Source organism: Pseudophryne corroboree, chromosome 6, assembly GCF_028390025.1.
Source record: "Pseudophryne corroboree isolate aPseCor3 chromosome 6, aPseCor3.hap2, whole genome shotgun sequence".
NCBI lineage: Eukaryota > Metazoa > Chordata > Amphibia > Anura > Myobatrachidae > Pseudophryne > Pseudophryne corroboree.
Window position 1 is genome coordinate 257996650 of NC_086449.1, and position 19698 is coordinate 258016347.

The window sequence follows — 19698 nt, forward strand, 5'->3', positions numbered from 1 at the left end:
GACACAGCTTCTCCGTCTGCAATAGCAGCGCGGTCCTCAGGCAGCGGGAGACAGTGGAGGAGATGTGCCCCCTTGCAGTCAGGAGCCCGGCGGCAGCCGACTCCACTGCCTCCCACAGTTCCGCCACTGCCTGGTTGGTGGCTTGACACCTAAACATCAGCTATCAGCCACAATCAAATCCTCATTGTTTCATCTGAGGAACATACCCTGAATCAAGCACCTAATTCCCTCTGAAGATATTCCAAAAGTCATACATGCATTAGCATCATCTCGATTAGACTACTGCAATGCCCTCTACCTTGATCTACCAGCAAAATAATTTCACTTCTTATATCTGGTACAAAATGCAGCTTCCAGGCTGTTAACCAACCAGCCCCATTCCAGCCACATGACACCCATTCTCTACTCCCACCACTGGTTGCCTGTAAGATGGAGAATCATCTTCAAGATTGGCGATCTGTAGGTGAATAACTTTTAGCAGTACCTAGAATCTCCCAGAATTCATCTGGGAGTCAAGCTTTTAGCCATGTGCTTCCAACTCTGTGGAACTTGCTTCCACGTACAATTTGAGAGGCCCCCACTCTAGAATCCTTTAACAACAGACTTAAGATTTTCCTGTTTACTTAAGCACTTCCTTAATGTCCTTTTAGTTTCTCCATGCTCTCTGTATTTTATGAAAATCTTTTCTGTACTTCATTGTTTCTGTACTTAGTTATGTTCATTCTATCTGTTAAGCACCTTGAGTCCTATTAGAGAAAGGGCCTAATTCAGACCTGATCGCAGGCAAGCGATTTTTGCACTGCTGCGATCAGATAGTCACCGCCTACAGGGGGAGTGTATTATTAGCTGTGCAAGTGTGCGAACGCATGTGTAGCAGAGCTGTACAATAAGATTTTGTGCAGTCTCTGCGCAGCCCAGGACTTACTCAGTCACTGCGATCACATCGGCCTGTCCGAGACTGGAAATGACGCCAGGAACCCTCCCTGCAAACCCATGGACACGCCTACGTTTTTCCAGAAACTCCCTGAAAATGGTCAGTTGACACCCACAAACACCCTCTTTCTGTCAACCTCCTTGTAATCGCCCGTGCAAACGGATCCGTCGCACAAACCCATCGCTGAGCGGCGATCCGCTTTGTACCCATGCAATGCACCGGTACATTGCGGTGCATACGCATGCGCAGTTTGGACCTGATCTCCCGCTGTGTGAAAACGTACAGCAGCGATCAGGTCTGATTTACCCCACAAGAGCGCTATAAGCAGAGGCGTAACTAGGGTTTTGAAGCCCAGGGCAAGATGTAAAATGGCGCCGCCCCCCCAAAAAAAAGCACACAAAAAGAGGCATGTGTGTAAATGGGCGTGGCCACACACCAGAAGGGGTGTGGCCACGCTTCAGAAGGGGTGTGGCCACTGAAAATGGCCCACCGTGCTAGTTACATTGCCCCACAGTGCCAGATACAATGCCCCACAGTGCCGGATACATGCCCCGCAGTGCCGGATACATACCCCAGAGTGCCAGTTACATTGCCCCACAGTGCCAGTTACATTGCCCCACAGTGCCAATTACATTGCCCCACAGTGCCAGTTACATTGCCCCACAGTGCCAGATACAATGCCCCACAGTGCCGGATACATGCCCCACAGTGCCAGTTACATTGCCCCACTGTGCCAGATACATGCCCCACAGTGCCAGTTACATAGCCCCACTGTGCCAGATACATGCCCCACAGTGCCAGTTACATTGCCCCACTGTGTCAGATAAATGCCCCACAGTGCCAGTTACATTGCCCCACTGTGCAAGATACATGGCCCACAGTGCCAGTGACATTGCCCCACTGTGCCAGATACATGCCCCACAGTGCCGGATACATGCCCCACAGTGCCAGTTACATTGCCCCACTGTGCCAGATACATGCCCCACAGTGCCAGTTACATTGCCCCACTGTGCCAGATACATGCCCCACAGTGCCAGTTACATTGCCCCACTGTGTCAGATAAATGCCCCACAGTGCCAGTTACATTGCCCCACTGTGCAAGATACATGCCCCACAGTGCCAGTGACATTGCCCCACTGTGCCAGATACATGCCCCACAGTGCCGGATACATGCCCCACAGTGCCAGTTACATTGCCCCACTGTGCCAGATACATGCCCCACAGTGCCAGTTACATTGCCCCACTGTGTCAGATACATGCCCCACAGTGCCAGTTACATTGCCTCACTGTGCCAGATACATGCCCCACAGTGCCAGTCACATGCCCCACAGTGCCAGTTACATGCCCCACAGTGCCAGATACATGCCCCACAGTGCCAGATACATGCCCCACAGTGCCAGGCCCCACTCAGTGCCAGTTACATGTCCCATTTGGTGCCAGATACATGCCCCACTGTGCCTGTGCCCGTGCCCCCCCCCAACCCCACGTTGACTCACCGGCCGCTTATGTGAGGGGAGGAGAGCGCAGCGCAGCGCCTCTCCTTCCTCTCACCGCCTCTCCTTCCCCTCACAGCTCCGTCCAGGGCCAGTATTTACTAAGAATCCGAGCTTGTCCGATTTGTGTTTTTTTTTCTAAGTCCCAATCCAGGAATTCACTAAGCACCAATCTCGGCAGTGTTTGGACTATTCGTAATGGTTTGAATGACAACGTTCAGAAATACGAGTGAATAGACCATCGGTCAAACACGGCTGTTATTTCATAGAATACGGGCATTCACTATTCATTCGTATTTGGGTGTTAGTTTCTGAGTGCTCAAGTGCGGGTCTGTTTTATTTCGATTCGTTAAAAAAAGCAGCAAAAAAATAGACCTGCTTTTTCCAGTCGAGTTTGGATAACCATGCACGGATCAGTGAGATCTGTGCATGGTTATCTATGGGAAAGGGTCTGTTTAGTGTTAAAACTTAATAAAAAATTGCGTGGGGCCCCCCCTCCTAAGCATAACCAGCCTCGGGCTCTTTGAGCCGGTCCTGGTTTAAAAAATATGGGGAAAAAATGACAGGGGTTCCCCCATATTTAATCAACCAGCACCGGGCTCTGCGCCTGGTCCTGGTTCCAAAAATACGGGGGACAAAAAGCGTAGGGGTCCCCCGTATTTTTGAAACAAGCACCGGGCTCCACTAGCAGGGGAGATAATGCCACAGCCGGGGGACACTTTGATATCGGTCCCTGTGGCCGTGCCATTAAAACCCCAACTAGTCACCCCTGGCCGGGTACCCTGGAGGAGTGGGGACCCCTTCAATCAAGGGGTCCCCCCCCTCCAGCCACCCAAGGGCCAGGGGTGAATCCCGAGGCTGTCCCCCCCATCCAAGGGCGGCGGATGGGGGGCTGATAGCCTTGTGAGAAATTGTGAATATTGTTTTTAGTAGCAGTACTACAAGTCCCAGCAAGCCTCCCCCGCAAGCTGGTACTTGGAGAACCACAAGTACCAGCATGTGGTGGAAAACCGGGCCCGCTGGTACCTGTAGTACTACTACTAAAAAAATACCCCAATAAAAACAGGACACACACACAGTGACAGTACAACTTTATTACAAACATGCACACCAACATACACACATACTTACCTATGTTCCCACGAGGCTCGGTCTTCTTCTCCATGTAGAATCCTAGGGGTACCTGTGGAAAAAATTATACTCACATAATCCAGTGTAGAATCCGACCTTTGAATAATCCACGTACTTGGCAAAAAAATAAAACGGAAACCCGACCACGCACTGAAAGGGGTCCCATGTTTACACATGGGACCCCTTTCCCGACTGCCAGGACCCCCCCTGACTCCTGTCAAAGAGGGTCCCTTCAGCCAATCAGGGAGCGCCACGTCGTGGCACTCTCCTGATTGGCTGTGTGCTCCTGTAGTGTCTGTCAGGCAGCACACGGCAGTGATACAATGTAGCGCCTATGCGCTCCATTGTAGCCAATGGTGGGAACTTTGCGGTCAGCGGTGAGGTTACTTTCGGTCAACCGCTGACCGCAAAGTTCCCACCATTGGCTACAATGGAGCGCATAGGCGCTACATTGTATCACTGCCGTGTGCTGCCTGACAGACACTACAGGAGCACACAGCCAATCAGGAGATTGCCACGACGTGGCGCTCCCTGATTGGCTGAAGGGACCCTCTTTGACAGGAGTCTGGGGGGCCTGGCAGTCGGGGAAAGGGGTCCCATGTGTAAACATGGGACCCCTTTCAGTGCGTGGTCGGGTTTCCGTTTTATTTTTTTGCCAAGTACGTGGATTATTCAAAGGTCGGATTCTACACTGGATTATGTGAGTATAATTTTTTTCACAGGTACCCCTAGGATTTTACATGGAGAAGAGGACCGAGCCTCGTGGGAACATAGGTAAGTATGTGTGTATGTTGGTGTGCATGTATGTAATAAAGTTGTACTGTCACGGTGTGTGTGTCCTGTTTTATTAGGGTATTTTTTTAGTAGTAGTACTACAGGTACCAGCGGGCCCGGTTTTCCACCGCATGCTGGTACTTGTGGTTCTCCAAGTACCAGCTTGCGGGGAGGCTTGCTGGGACTTGTAGTACTGCTACTAAAAACAATATTCACAATTTCTCACAAGGCTATCAGCCCCCCATCCGCCGCCCTTGGATGGGGGGGACAGCCTCGGGCTTCACCCCTGGCCCTTGGGTGGCTGGAGGGGGGGACCCCTTGATTGAAGGGGTCCCCACTCCTCCAGGGTACCCCGGCCAGGGGTGACTAGTTGGGGTTTTAATGGCACGGCCGCAGGGACCGATATCAAAGTGTCCCCCAGCTGTGGCATTATCTCCCCAGCTAGTGGAGCCCGGTGCTGGTTTCAAAAATACGGGGGACCCCTACGCTTTTTGTCCCCTGTATTTTTGGAACTAGGACCAGGCACAGAGCCCGGTGCTGGTTGATTAAATATGGGGGAACCCCTGTCATTTTTCCCCCCATATTTTTTCAACCAGGACCGGCTCAAAGAGCCCGAGGCTGGTTGTGCTTAGGAGGGGGGACCCCACGCAATTTTTTTCAGATTTTTTAAGACTTTAATCAACTTTTTAAGGTACACAATGAAGCCCTGCATGGATCTCACAGATCTGGCCGGGATTCCTTGTGTTTTTTCAGGCAGTGTTTTACTCATCACTCCCGTAAAATACTGCCTGAAATTACGAATCACATCGACATTGGAAAAAACGATTGTGCAAAACTCCGCAGCTTAGTGAATGATCGTATCAGGATTCAAAAAGTTGCAGTAAAATGCACCCGATACCATTCGAGTTCAAACACCCTTCAAAACGGCCAAAACATGAATCTTTGTAAATATACCCCCAGGTCTCCCGTCCTGTCTCCGGCGGCTGTGTCTGGCGCCGTTTCGCTAGCCAATCAGAGCTCGTGGACCGGCAGCCAATCAGGAGCCGGTCCACAAGCTCTGATTGGCTAACGCCGGAGACCGGACACAGCAGCGCTGCTGGCAGCGGCAGTGAGGGGAGGGAGAGATGCTGCGCTCTCCTCCCCTCACATTTAGGGTTGACGGGGGCGAGTGGGGCATGATGCCCTGGCCGTCGGCGGCGCCCCCCTCTCCTGGGCCTGCCAAGGCGCCCAGGGCACGTGCCCCACTCACCCTACCCTAGATACGCCTCTGGCTATAAGATAATATAATAATTATTATTATTAAGGTGCAGATTCTCTTTCAGGCTCCAATGTGAAGATTATGATCGTGAGTTCGCAACTACTTAAATTACATAACTGTAACACTCCTATAAGAGCGACTAGATCCATGCGCCTAAATGGCCACCTCCCAATCACCACCAAGGAACGCCCAGCACAATTTCAATACATGTATGCTACCAGACTTGCTAAACTCCGTGGACATCAGCATTGTGGGTGACTCAGCATCTGGCCCACGGTGGTTAGTATTTGATTGAAACTACTACATCTCTTATTTGGAACGTATGCATTTAGATCAAGTTTTTCTTCTTTTTTGAATTTTCCATATGTGAACACATAAATGTTAACACGGTATTTGTATGTTTACCTGTCATTGCAGATAAAAGATTGTTTCGTTGTATTTTTGAATAAGACGTGTTCGGGAGCACCATCGTCTCATATCTCTTGTTATTTATACACTGCTCAAAAAAATAAAGGGAACACTAAAATAACACATCCTAGATCTGAATGAATGAAACATTCTTTTTAAATACTTTGTTCTTTACATAGTTGAATGTGCTGACAACAAAATCACACTAAAATGATCAATGGAAATCAAATTTATTAACCCATGGAGGTCTGGATTTGGAGTCACACTCAAAATTAAAGTGGAAAAACACACTACAGGCTGATTCAACTTTGATGTAATGTCCTTAAAACAAGTCAAAATGAGGCTCAGTAGTGTGTGTGGCCTCCACGTGCCTGTATGACCTCCCTACAACCCACACAAGTGGCTCAGGTAGTGCAGCTCATCCAGGATGGCACATCAATGCGAGCTGTGGCAAGAAGGTTTGCTGTGTCTGTCAGCGTAGTGTCCAGAGCATGGAGGCGCTACCAGGAGATAGGCCAGTACATCAGGAGACGTGGAGGAGGCCGTAGGAGGGCAACAACCCAGCAGCAGGACCGCTACCTCTGCCTTTGTGCAAGGAGGAACAAAAGGAGCACTGCCAGAGCCCTGCAAAATGACCTCCAGCATGCCACAAATGTGCATGTGTCTTCTCAAACGATCAGAAACAGACTCCATGAGGATGGTATGAGGGCCCGACGTCCACAGGTGGGGGTTGTGCTTACAGCCCAACACCATGAAGGACGTTTGGCATTTGCCAGAGAACACCAAGATTGGCAAATTAGCCACTGGCACCCTGTGCTCTTCACAGATGAAAGCAGGTTCTCACTGAGCACATGTGACTGACGTGACAGAGTCTGGAGACGCAAAGGAGAACATTCTGCTGCCTGCAACATCCTCCAGCATGACCGGTTTGGCAGTGGGTCAGTAATGGTTTGCGGTGGCATTTCTTTGGGGGGCCGCACAGCCCTCCATGTGCTCGCCAGAGGTAGCCTGACTACCATTAGGTACCGAGATGAGATCCCCAGACCCCTTGTGAGACCATATGCTGGTGCGGTTGGCCCTGGGTTCCTCCTAATGCAAGACAATGCTAGACCTCATGTGGCTGGAGTGTGTCAGCAGTTCCTGCAAGACGAAGGTATTGATACTGTGGACTGGCCCGCCCATTCCCCAGACCTGAATCCAATTGAGCACATCTGGGACATCATATCTCGCTCCATCTAACAACGCCACATTGCACCACAGACTGTCAAGGAGTTAGCGGATGCTTTTGTCCAGGTCTGGGAGGAGATCCCTCAGGAGACCATCCGCCACCTCATCAGGAGCATGCCCAGGCATTGTAGGGAGGTCATACAGGCACGTGGAGGCCACACACACTACTGAGCCTCATTTTGACTTGTTTTAAGGACATTACATCAAAATTGGATCAGCCTGTAGTATCTTTTTCCACTTTAATTTTGAGTGTGACTCCAAATCCAGACCTCCATGGGTTAATAAGTTTGATTTCCATTGATAATTTTTGTGTGATTTTGTTGTCAGCACATTCAACTATGTAAAGAATAAAGTATTTAATAATAATATTTCATTAATTCAGATCTAGGATGTGTTATTTTAGTGTTCCCTTTATTTTTTTGAGCAGTGTATTTTGTTAGCAGTGTGATCACACTGTATAAATGAGTGTGGCTGCACCTTGTGGTCTTTATTAAATTTGCACCATTCTATTGCGGCATGGGCCAGTGGCAACATAATGAAATGTCAATCAGAAGAGACTAGTTAGGGCAGGTGATAGTCGTCATCATTATTGAGTATCATTGCAACAGCCCTCCGGCACCCACAAGAGATAAGCCTCATAAAAGACATACAGTACAGGTATCTACAGATTCACACAGATCTAACTGTGTTGGAAAAACATACTGTAAATAATTAATTACTGTAGTCCAGCTACACTTGCCCATCCTGCCTGCAACTTTCTACGTACATCTCCCAGCTTAAGGAGATAGAAATTAATTATACTCCAAGAGGTAAATTCAGTAGTGTGCAGATGCATTTTTGGTGCTAATGGGGGTAATTCCAAGTTGATCGCAGCAGGAATTCTTCTGTTAGCAACTGGGCAAACCATGGGGGTAATTCCAAGTTGATCGCAGCAGGAAATTTTTTAGCAGTTGGGCAAAACCATGTACACTGCAGGGGGGGCAGATATAACATTTGCAGAGAGAGTTAGATTTGGGTGGGTTATTTTATTTCTGTGCAGGGTAAATACTGGCTGCTTTATTTTTACACTGCAAATTAGATTGCAGATTGAACACACCACACCCAAATCTAACTCTCTCTGCACATGTTATATCTGCCTCCCCTGCAGTGCACATGGTTTTGCCCAGTTGCTAACAGAATTCCTGCTGCGATCAACTTGGAATTACCCCCCATGTGCACTGCAGGGGATGCAGATATAATATGTGCAGAGAGAGTTAGATTTGGGTGTGGTGTGTTCAATCTGCAATCTAATTTGTAGTGTAAAAATAAAGCAGCCAGTATTTACCCTGCACAGAAATAAAATAACCCACTCAAATCTAACTCTCTCTGCAAATGTTATATCTGCCCCCCCTGCAGTGCACATGGTTTTGCCCAACTGCTAAAAAATTTCCTGCTGCGATCAACTTGGAATTACCCCCAATGTGCAGTACAGACATCCAGGGGGGAATGTAATAGAGTGTGAGAATCAGAAAGTGGGAGATTTTTTGAGAGTTCTCCTATTTTAAAAAAAATGAGAATCATTTACATGGCAAAATCAACCTGCTTTTTCCATATAAATGATTGCCTTATTAAAATACAGGCGAACTCTCACAAAATCTTTCACTTTCTGATTCTCACACCCTATTACACACCCATATCTTAAGCTGGGCACACACTGGTCCTAAATAAGAGATGGACGAAAAAACATGTTAAAATGAAAATGTAGCAGGAGGAGTCTGTAGGAAAAAGACACCTCATACCAGCATCTGCAATCTAAGGGGGTAATTCCAAGTTGATCGCAGCAGGACATTTTTTAGCAGTTGGGCAAAACCATGTGCACTGCAGGGGAGGCAGATATAACATGTGCAGAGAGAGTTAGATTTGGGTGTGGTGTGTTCAAACTGAAATGTAAATTCCAGTGTAAAAATAAAGCAGCCAGCATTTACCCTGCACAGAAACAAAATAACCCACCCAAATCTAACTCTCTCTGCACATGTTATGTCTGCCCCCCCCCCCTGCAGTGCACATGGTTTTGCCCAATTGCTAACAAACTTGCTGCTGCGATCAACTCAGAATTACCCCCAAAGTTCTGCAACTAAAGAAGTAGCAATGGATCACCATCGCAACTGCGGCATCAGACATTTGAGTTAGCCAAAGGTTCTCAGAATGACCACTAGAGCTTCTCAGATGGGGCCAGGAAATTTATGTTGGAAGACACAGACCATGGCCTCGGCACTCCCAGAAAATGGAGGCAACATGCTCCTGTTTTCGGGAAGGCTTCCCAGCTCCTCCCAACCCCGGTTCCCAAATGCCAGCAGCTTGTAATCAGGCTGCGGCTTAGGTGGCACTGCGTGCGATCACACAGGACCTGTTCTGCACATGCACAGTACACTCACCATCAGAGATGTACAAAAACCATTGGAGTTGCATACATCTCTGATTCAGACCAACTATAAGGTATATCGGACGATGTTGTGATCCACAAATGATTGCAACAACCATTGTACAGTATAGTGTGTATCCTCAAATCCACCCAATTCAATAGGATGATTCTGCTCCGCTGCAGTGTAGTTACATAAGACAGTTATTTGTGTAGTGTGTAAGGCAGTATGATGTACCGTTACATCGCATTGCTGCGTTGCTGGGTTGCACCTTCATCAGTTCTGTACCCAGGTTTACATGCAGAGATTGCCATAAGGTCAACTCTAAATGAGACATTTTGGCTTGGTGCAGATCTGGAAGTAAATCAGATGTACATTGCTGAAAGAAGTGTAAAAAAAAGAATGTGTATAATAGCAAATATAAAATGCTGTACACATCTCAAGCAGCGGTCGCATTTCAGCACATTTGGTCGACTACTAGCTATTATCAACAGTGCCGCACGGCATCACAACCAAGTTCCACCTCTTTGGTCATACAGTAAATGTACAGTTGAAATGGGATGTGGTTACATTGCCGGCAGTTGGGATCCCGGCGGTCAGGATACCATCGCTGGAATCCCGACCTCTGATAATGCCTACAGCCGGAATCCTGGTTAACAGGGGCTATTCCCACTGGTGGATGTCCACAACACCCTTAGAGTGGAAATAGACATGTGGCGAGCGCAGCGAGCAACCGAGCCCGCAGCGTGGAGAGCGCAGCTGGCCCACAAGGGAGTTCGTTGTGCTCACCCCCCCCCCCCCAGCTGGCATTCTGGGAGCTGGTATCCCAGCGTTGGTATGCTGACTGCCGGGAACCTGACCGCTGGCATACCATACCCAACGCATTGATATGCATATGACTTGCATGCACTCATTTTCTGAGCATGCACAGAGTGAAGTTACATGCGCTAGACGTGCTCCTCATACAGGAAAGTTTTGTTTTCTGTTTTGCAATATGAAACTCTACCTAATAAACATAAATAAAAAATGTAGTATCGGAAGTGCCAGCTGAATATGGTAGTATGCCAGACTTGTAGATAGTAATAGCATGGGGAGTAGCATACAGTATGGCGGCGACTACTTAGACTGCCAGATGTAGCTGTGCCTTGCAGTTGCAGAATTAGGAAGGAAATAGTGTAAAACTGAGAGCTGTAGAATATCAGTGCCATGCTATATATTCATGCACATTGAGGTATAGTCAGGAATAAATGAATTGGGACTTGAATATAACAAAATAAGGAAATGCAGTATCAATATTTTCTATTGATGATGGATAAGTATTTTCCTGTAATATCATCATTGTTTATTAATATTGAATTATTTTATTTCTTTAGGCTACCAAGGGAAGTGCACAGAAAAATAAACATAGATATAACAGTAGCTTCAGACAATGAAATATCACGTATGATCTCATACCAAAGTGCAGAAGTGTTAAGAGCTCTACTGAGATATAGGGTACGCGGTCATGCACAGTTTTGGTGTACTAATGAGAAGAACATACTTAAGAAGGACACATATAGGACATATTCCTTAACACAGAGTGCCGGTCTAAATGGATGCAATAAATTATAAGGTCATCCACTCCCACAGATGAAAACATTAGAGATGAGCGGGTTCGGTTTCTCTGAAACCGAACCCGCACGAACTTCATGTTTTTTCACGGGTCCGAGCAGACTCGGATCCTCCCGCCTTGCTCGGTTAACCCGAGCGCGCCCGAACGTCATCATGACGCTGTCGGATTCTCGCGAGACTCGGATTCTATATAAGGAGCCGCGCGTCGCCGCCATTTTCACACGTGCATTGAGATTGATAGGGAGAGGACGTGGCTGGCGTCCTCTCCATTAGAAATTAGATTAGAAGAGAGAGAGAGATTGTGCAGAGTCAGACAGAGTTTACCACAGTGACCAGTGCAGTTGTTGTTAGTTAACTTTTATTTATTTTAATATATATCCGTTCTCTGCTATATCCGTTCTCTGCCTGAAAAAAAACGATACACAGCAGCAGCCAGTCACACAGTGTGACTCAGTCTGTGTGCACTCAGCTCAGCCCAGTGTGCTGCACATCAATGTATAAAAGGCAAAGCTTATAATAATTGTGGGGGAGACTGGGGAGCACTGCAGGTTGTTATAGCAGGAGCCCCCAGGAGTACATAATATTATATTAATTTAAAATTAAACAGTGCACACTTTTGCTGCAGGAGTGCCACTGCCAGTGTGACTAGTGGTGACCAGTGCCTGACCACCAGTATAGTAGTATATTCATTGTTGTATGTATTGTATACTATCTCTTTATCAACCAGTCTATATTAGCAGCAGACACAGTACAGTGCGGTAGTTCACGGCTGTGGCTACCTCTGTGTCGGCAGTCGGAACTCGGCAGGCAGTCCGTCCATCCATAATTGTATTACAATATATACCACCTAACCGTGGTATTTTTTTTTCTTTCTTTATACCGTCATAGTGTCATACTAGTTGTTACGAGTATACTACTATCTCTTTATCAACCAGTGTACAGTGCGGTAGTTCACGGCTGTGGCTACCTCTGTGTCGGCAGTCGGCAGGCAGTCCGTCCATCCATAATTGTATTATTATTATAATATATACCACCTAACCGTGGTTTTTTTTCCATTCTTTATACCGTCGTCATAGTGTCATACTAGTTGTTACGAGTATACTACTATCTCTTTATCAACCAGTGTACAGTGCGGTAGTTCACGGCTGTGGCTACCTCTGTGTCGGCAGTCGGCAGGCAGTCCGTCCATCCATAATTGTATTATTATTATAATATATACCACCTAACCGTGGTTTTTTTTCCATTCTTTATACCGTCGTCATAGTGTCATACTAGTTGTTACGAGTATACTACTATCTCTTTATCAACCAGTGTACAGTGCGGTAGTTCACGGCTGTGGCTACCTCTGTGTCGGCAGTCGGCAGGCAGTCCGTCCATCCATAATTGTATTATTATTATAATATATACCACCTAACCGTGGTTTTTTTTCCATTCTTTATACCGTCGTCATAGTGTCATACTAGTTGTTACGAGTATACTACTATCTCTTTATCAACCAGTGTACAGTGCGGTAGTTCACGGCTGTGGCTACCTCTGTGTCGGCAGTCGGCAGGCAGTCCGTCCATCCATAATTGTATTATTATTATAATATATACCACCTAACCGTGGTTTTTTTTTCATTCTTTATACCGTCGTCATAGTGTCATACTAGTTGTTACGAGTATACTACTATCTCTTTATCAACCAGTGTACAGTGCGGTAGTTCACGGCTGTGGCTACCTCTGTGTCGGCAGTCGGCAGGCAGTCCGTCCATCCATAATTGTATTATTATTATAATATATACCACCTAACCGTGGTTTTTTTTCCATTCTTTATACCGTCGTCATAGTGTCATACTAGTTGTTACGAGTATACTACTATCTCTTTATCAACCAGTGTACAGTGCGGTAGTTCACGGCTGTGGCTACCTCTGTGTCGGCAGTCGGCAGGCAGTCCGTCCATCCATAATTGTATTATTATTATAATATATACCACCTAACCGTGGTTTTTTTTTCATTCTTTATACCGTCGTCATAGTGTCATACTAGTTGTTACGAGTATACTACTATCTCTTTATCAACCAGTGTACAGTGCGGTAGTTCACGGCTGTGGCTACCTCTGTGTCGGCAGTCGGCAGGCAGTCCGTCCATCCATAATTGTATTATTATTATAATATATACCACCTAACCGTGGTTTTTTTTCCATTCTTTATACCGTCGTCATAGTGTCATACTAGTTGTTACGAGTATACTACTATCTCTTTATCAACCAGTGTACAGTGCGGTAGTTCACGGCTGTGGCTACCTCTGTGTCGGCAGTCGGCAGGCAGTCCGTCCATCCATAATTGTATTATTATTATAATATATACCACCTAACCGTGGTTTTTTTTCCATTCTTTATACCGTCGTCATAGTGTCATACTAGTTGTTACGAGTATACTACTATCTCTTTATCAACCAGTGTACAGTGCGGTAGTTCACGGCTGTGGCTACCTCTGTGTCGGCAGTCGGCAGGCAGTCCGTCCATCCATAATTGTATTATTATTATAATATATACCACCTAACCGTGGTTTTTTTATACCACCTAACCGTGGCAGTCCGTCCATAATTGTATACTAGTAAACTATCCAATCCATCCATCTCCATTGTTTACCTGAGGTGCCTTTTAGTTCTGCCTATAAAATATGGAGAACAAAAAAGTTGAGGTTCCAAAATTAGGGAAAGATCAAGATCCACTTCCACCTCGTGCTGAAGCTGCTGCCACTAGTCATGGCCGAGACGATGAAATGCCAGCAACGTCGTCTGCCAAGGCCGATGCCCAATGTCATAGTACAGAGCATGTCAAATCCAAAACACCAAATATCAGAAAAAAAAGGACTCCAAAACCTAAAATAAAATTGTCGGAGGAGAAGCGTAAACTTGCCAATATGCCATTTACCACACGGAGTGGCAAGGAACGGCTGAGGCCCTGGCCTATGTTCATGGCTAGTGGTTCAGCTTCACATGAGGATGGAAGCACTCAGCCTCTCGCTAGAAAACTGAAAAGACTCAAGCTGGCAAAAGCACCGCAAAGAACTGTGCGTTCTTTGAAATCCCAAATCCACAAGGAGAGTCCAATTGTGTCGTTTGCGATGCCTGACCTTCCCAACACTGGACGTGAAGAGCATGCGCCTTCCACTATTTGCATGCCCCCTGCAAGTGCTGGAAGGAGCACCCGCAGTCCAGTTCCTGATAGTCAGATTGAAGATGTCAGTGTTGAAGTACACCAGGATGAGGAGGATATGGGTGTTGCTGGCGCTGGGGAGGAAATTGACCAGGAGGATTCTGATGGTGAGGTGGTTTGTTTAAGTCAGGCACCCGGGGAGACACCTGTTGTCCGTGGGAGGAATATGGCCGTTGACATGCCAGGTGAAAATACCAAAAAAATCAGCTCTTCGGTGTGGAGGTATTTCACCAGAAATGCGGACAACAGGTGTCAAGCCGTGTGTTCCCTTTGTCAAGCTGTAATAAGTAGGGGTAAGGACGTTAACCACCTCGGAACATCCTCCCTTATACGTCACCTGCAGCGCATTCATAATAAGTCAGTGACAAGTTCAAAAACTTTGGGTGACAGCGGAAGCAGTCCACTGACCAGTAAATCCCTTCCTCTTGTAACCAAGCTCACGCAAACCACCCCACCAACTCCCTCAGTGTCAATTTCCTCCTTCCCCAGGAATGCCAATAGTCCTGCAGGCCATGTCACTGGCAAGTCTGACGAGTCCTTTCCTGCCTGGGATTCCTCCGATGCATCCTTGCGTGTAACGCCTACTGCTGCTGGCGCTGCTGTTGTTGCCGCTGGGAGTCGATGGTCATCCCAGAGGGGAAGTCGTAAGCCCACTTGTACTACTTCCAGTAAGCAATTGACTGTTCAACAGTCCTTTGCGAGGAAGATGAAATATCACAGCAGTCATCCTACTGCAAAGCGGATAACTGAGTCCTTGACAACTATGTTGGTGTTAGACGTGCGTCCGGTATCCGCCGTTAGTTCACAGGGAACTAGACAATTTATTGAGGCAGTGTGCCCCCGTTACCAAATACCATCTAGGTTCCACTTCTCTAGGCAGGCGATACCGAGAATGTACACGGACGTCAGAAAAAGACTCACCAGTGTCCTAAAAAATGCAGTTGTACCCAATGTCCACTTAACCACGGACATGTGGACAAGTGGAGCAGGGTCAGGACTATATGACTGTGACAGCCCACTGGGTAGATGTATGGACTCCCGCCGCAAGAACAGCAGCGGCGGCACCAGTAGCAGCATCTCGCAAACGCCAACTCTTTCCTAGGCAGGCTACGCTTTGTATCACCGCTTTCCAGAATACGCACACAGCTGAAAACCTCTTACGGCAACTGAGGAAGATCATCGCGGAATGGCTTACCCCAATTGGACTCTCCTGTGGATTTGTGGCATCGGACAACGCCAGCAATATTGTGTGTGCATTAAATATGGGCAAATTCCAGCACGTCCCATGTTTTGCACATACCTTGAATTTGGTGGTGCAGAATTTTTTAAAAAACGACAGGGGCGTGCAAGAGATGCTGTCGGTGGCCAGAAAAATTGCGGGACACTTTCGGCGTACAGGCACCACGTACAGAAGACTGGAGCACCACCAAAAACTACTGAACCTGCCCTGCCATCATCTGAAGCAAGAAGTGGTAACGAGGTGGAATTCAACCCTCTATATGCTTCAGAGGTTGGAGGAGCAGCAAAAGGCCATTCAAGCCTATACAATTGAGCACGATATAGGAGATGGAATGCACCTGTCTCAAGTGCAGTGGAGAATGATTTCAACGTTGTGCAAGGTTCTGATGCCCTTTGAACTTGCCACACGTGAAGTCAGTTCAGACACTGCCAGCCTGAGTCAGGTCATTCCCCTCATCAGGCTTTTGCAGAAGAAGCTGGAGGCATTGAAGAAGGAGCTAACACGGAGCGATTCCGCTAGGCATGTGGGACTTGTGGATGCAGCCCTTAATTCGCTTAACAAGGATTCACGGGTGGTCAATCTGTTGAAATCAGAGCACTACATTTTGGCCACCGTGCTCGATCCTAGATTTAAAGCCTACCTTGGATCTCTCTTTCCGGCAGACACAGGTCTGCTGGGGTTGAAAGACCTGCTGGTGACAAAATTGTCAAGTCAAGCGGAACGCGACCTGTCAACATCTCCTCCTTCACATTCTCCCGCAACTGGGGGTGCGAGGAAAAGGCTCAGAATTCCGAGCCCACCCGCTGGCGGTGATGCAGGGCAGTCTGGAGCGACTGCTGATGCGGACATCTGGTCCGGACTGAAGGACCTGACAACGATTACGGACATGTCGTCTACTGTCACTGCATATGATTCTCTCAACATTGATAGAATGGTGGAGGATTATATGAGTGACCGCATCCAAGTAGGCACGTCACACAGTCCGTACTTATACTGGCAGGAAAAAGAGGCAATTTGGAGGCCCTTGCACAAACTGGCTTTATTCTACCTAAGTTGCCCTCCCACAAGTGTGTACTCCGAAAGAGTGTTTAGTGCCGCCGCTCACCTTGTCAGCAATCGGCGTACGAGGTTACATCCAGAAAATGTGGAGAAGATGATGTTCATTAAAATGAATTATAATCAATTCCTCCGCGGAGACATTGACCAGCAGCAATTGCCTCCACAAAGTACACAGGGAGCTGAGATGGTGGATTCCAGTGGGGACGAATTGATAATCTGTGAGGAGGGGGATGTACACGGTGATATATCGGAGGGTGAAGATGAGGTGGACATCTTGCCTCTGTAGAGCCAGTTTGTGCAAGGAGAGATTAATTGCTTCTTTTTTGGGGGGGGTCCAAACCAACCCGTCATATCAGTCACAGTCGTGTGGCAGACCCTGTCACTGAAATGATGGGTTGGTTAAAGTGTGCATGTCCTGTTTTGTTTATACAACATAAGGGTGGGTGGGAGGGCCCAAGGATAATTCCATCTTGCACCTCTTTTTTCTTTTCTTTTTCTTTGCATCATGTGCTGATTGGGGAGGGTTTTTTGGAAGGGACATCCTGCGTGACACTGCAGTGCCACTCCTAGATGGGCCCGGTGTTTGTGTCGGCCACTAGGGTCGCTAATCTTACTCACACAGCTACCTCATTGCGCCTCTTTTTTTCTTTGCGTCATGTGCTGTTTGGGGAGGGTTTTTTGGAAGGGACATCCTGCGTGACACTGCAGTGCCACTCCTAGATGGGCCCGGTGTTTGTGTCGGCCACTAGGGTCGCTAATCTTACTCACACAGCTACCTCATTGCGCCTCTTTTTTTCTTTGCGTCATGTGCTGTTTGGGGAGGGTTTTTTGGAAGGGCCATCCTGCGTGACACTGCAGTGCCACTCCTAGATGGGCCCGGTGTTTGTGTCGGCCACTAGGGTCGCTAATCTTACTCACACAGCTACCTCATTGCGCCTCTTTTTTTCTTTGCGTCATGTGCTGTTTGGGGAGGGTTTTTTGGAAGGGACATCCTGCGTGACACTGCAGTGCCACTCCTAGATGGGCCCGGTGTTTGTGTCGGCCACTAGGGTCGCTTATCTTACTCACACAGCGACCTCGGTGCAAATTTTAGGACTAAAAATAATATTGTGAGGTGTGATGTGTTCAGAATAGGCTGAAAATGAGTGTAAATTATGTTTTTTGAGGTTAATAATACTTTGGGATCAAAATTACCCCCAAATTCTATGATTTAAGCTGTTTTTTAGGGTTTTTTGAAAAAAACACCCGAATCCAAAACACACCCGAATCCGACAAAAATAATTCGGTGAGGTTTTGCCAAAACGCGTTCGAACCCAAAACACGGCCGCGGAACCGAACCCAAAACCAAAACACAAAACCCGAAAAATTTCAGGCGCTCATCTCTAGAAAACATGCACTAGCTCTGATTGAAGGCGTGCACATAACATTTCTACAACCCATCAGAGTGAGTAACAGTACAGACATCCCACCACTCTTCTACCCTCACAATGCTAACTACTGTACAACCCTATCTATGTGAACCCACACGTAAAGTAGTTAGTACAGTATGTACAGTATGTTTTGGCCAAATAGAGAGACTACACACTTTCAGGTTCTCCAGGGCTACATACTGTTAATTACACTTCATTTATCACAGAAAGAAACTCTGTGCTGTAAGTGGAGTTGTGTCGTGGAACTCTTTACCCAGGAAAGGGGTGACAGTGAGTTGATTACATTAATTTAAATGTTACATTTATTAGTTTTTGATGTCTTTCTATCTCTCGGTATGGTTATTAGAATGTATCATTGGGATGACTGTTCCAAAGGTGACTCCATTGTAATTTTAGGGTTCTGGCCCCCATACATCACCAATTTATTGCTGAAATGTCTTAATCGCCTACTTCCTAAACTCATGAAGATTTTTATTGGACCAACATTCATATAAAGGATTTTGAGCATTGAAGCAGCCGATTGCAATACTCACAACATGAACAGCTTTCTTGTGTAAAGATATATACAATATGACAGCTAATTAGAGATGAGCGCCTGAAATTTTTCGGGTTTTGTGTTTTGGTTTTGGGTTCGGTTGCGCGGCCGTGTTTTGGGTTCGAACGCGTTTTGGCAAAACCTCACCGAATTTTTTTTGTCGGATTCGGGTGTGTTTTGGATTCGGGTGTTTTTTTCCAAAAACACTAAAAAACAGCTTAAATCATAGAATTTGGGGGTCATTTTGATCCCAAAGTATTATTAACCTCAAAAACCATAATTTCCACTCATTTTCAGTCTATTCTGAATACCTCACACCTCACAATATTATTTTTAGTCCTAAAATTTGCACCGAGGTCACTGTGTGAGTAAGATAAGCGACCCTAGTGGCCGACACAAACACCGGGCCCATCTAGGAGTGGCACTGCAGTGTCACGCAGGATGTCCCTTCCAAAAAACCCTCCCCAAACAGCACATGACGCAAAGAAAAAAAGAGGCGCAATGAGGTAGCTGTGTGAGTAAGATTAGCGACCCTAGTGGCCGACACAAACACCGGGCCCATCTAGGAGTGGCACTGCAGTGTCACGCAGGATGTCCCTTCCAAAAAACCCTCCACGCAAAGAAAAAAAGAGGCGCAATGAGGTAGCTGACTGTGTGAGTAAGATTAGCGACCCTAGTGGCCGTCACAAACACCGGGCCCATCTAGGAGTGGCACTGCAGTGTCACGCAGGATGTCCCTTCCAAAAAAACCCTCCCCAATCAGCACATGATGCAAAGAAAAAGAAAAGAAAAAAGAGGTGCAAGATGGAATTGTCCTTGGGCCCTCCCACCCACCCTTATGTTGTATAAACAAAACAGGACATGCACACTTTAACCAACCCATCATTTCAGTGACAGGGTCTGCCACACGACTGTGACTGATATGACGGGTTGGTTTGGACCCCCCCAAAAAAAGAAGCAATTAATCTCTCCTTGCACAAACTGGCTCTACAGAGGCA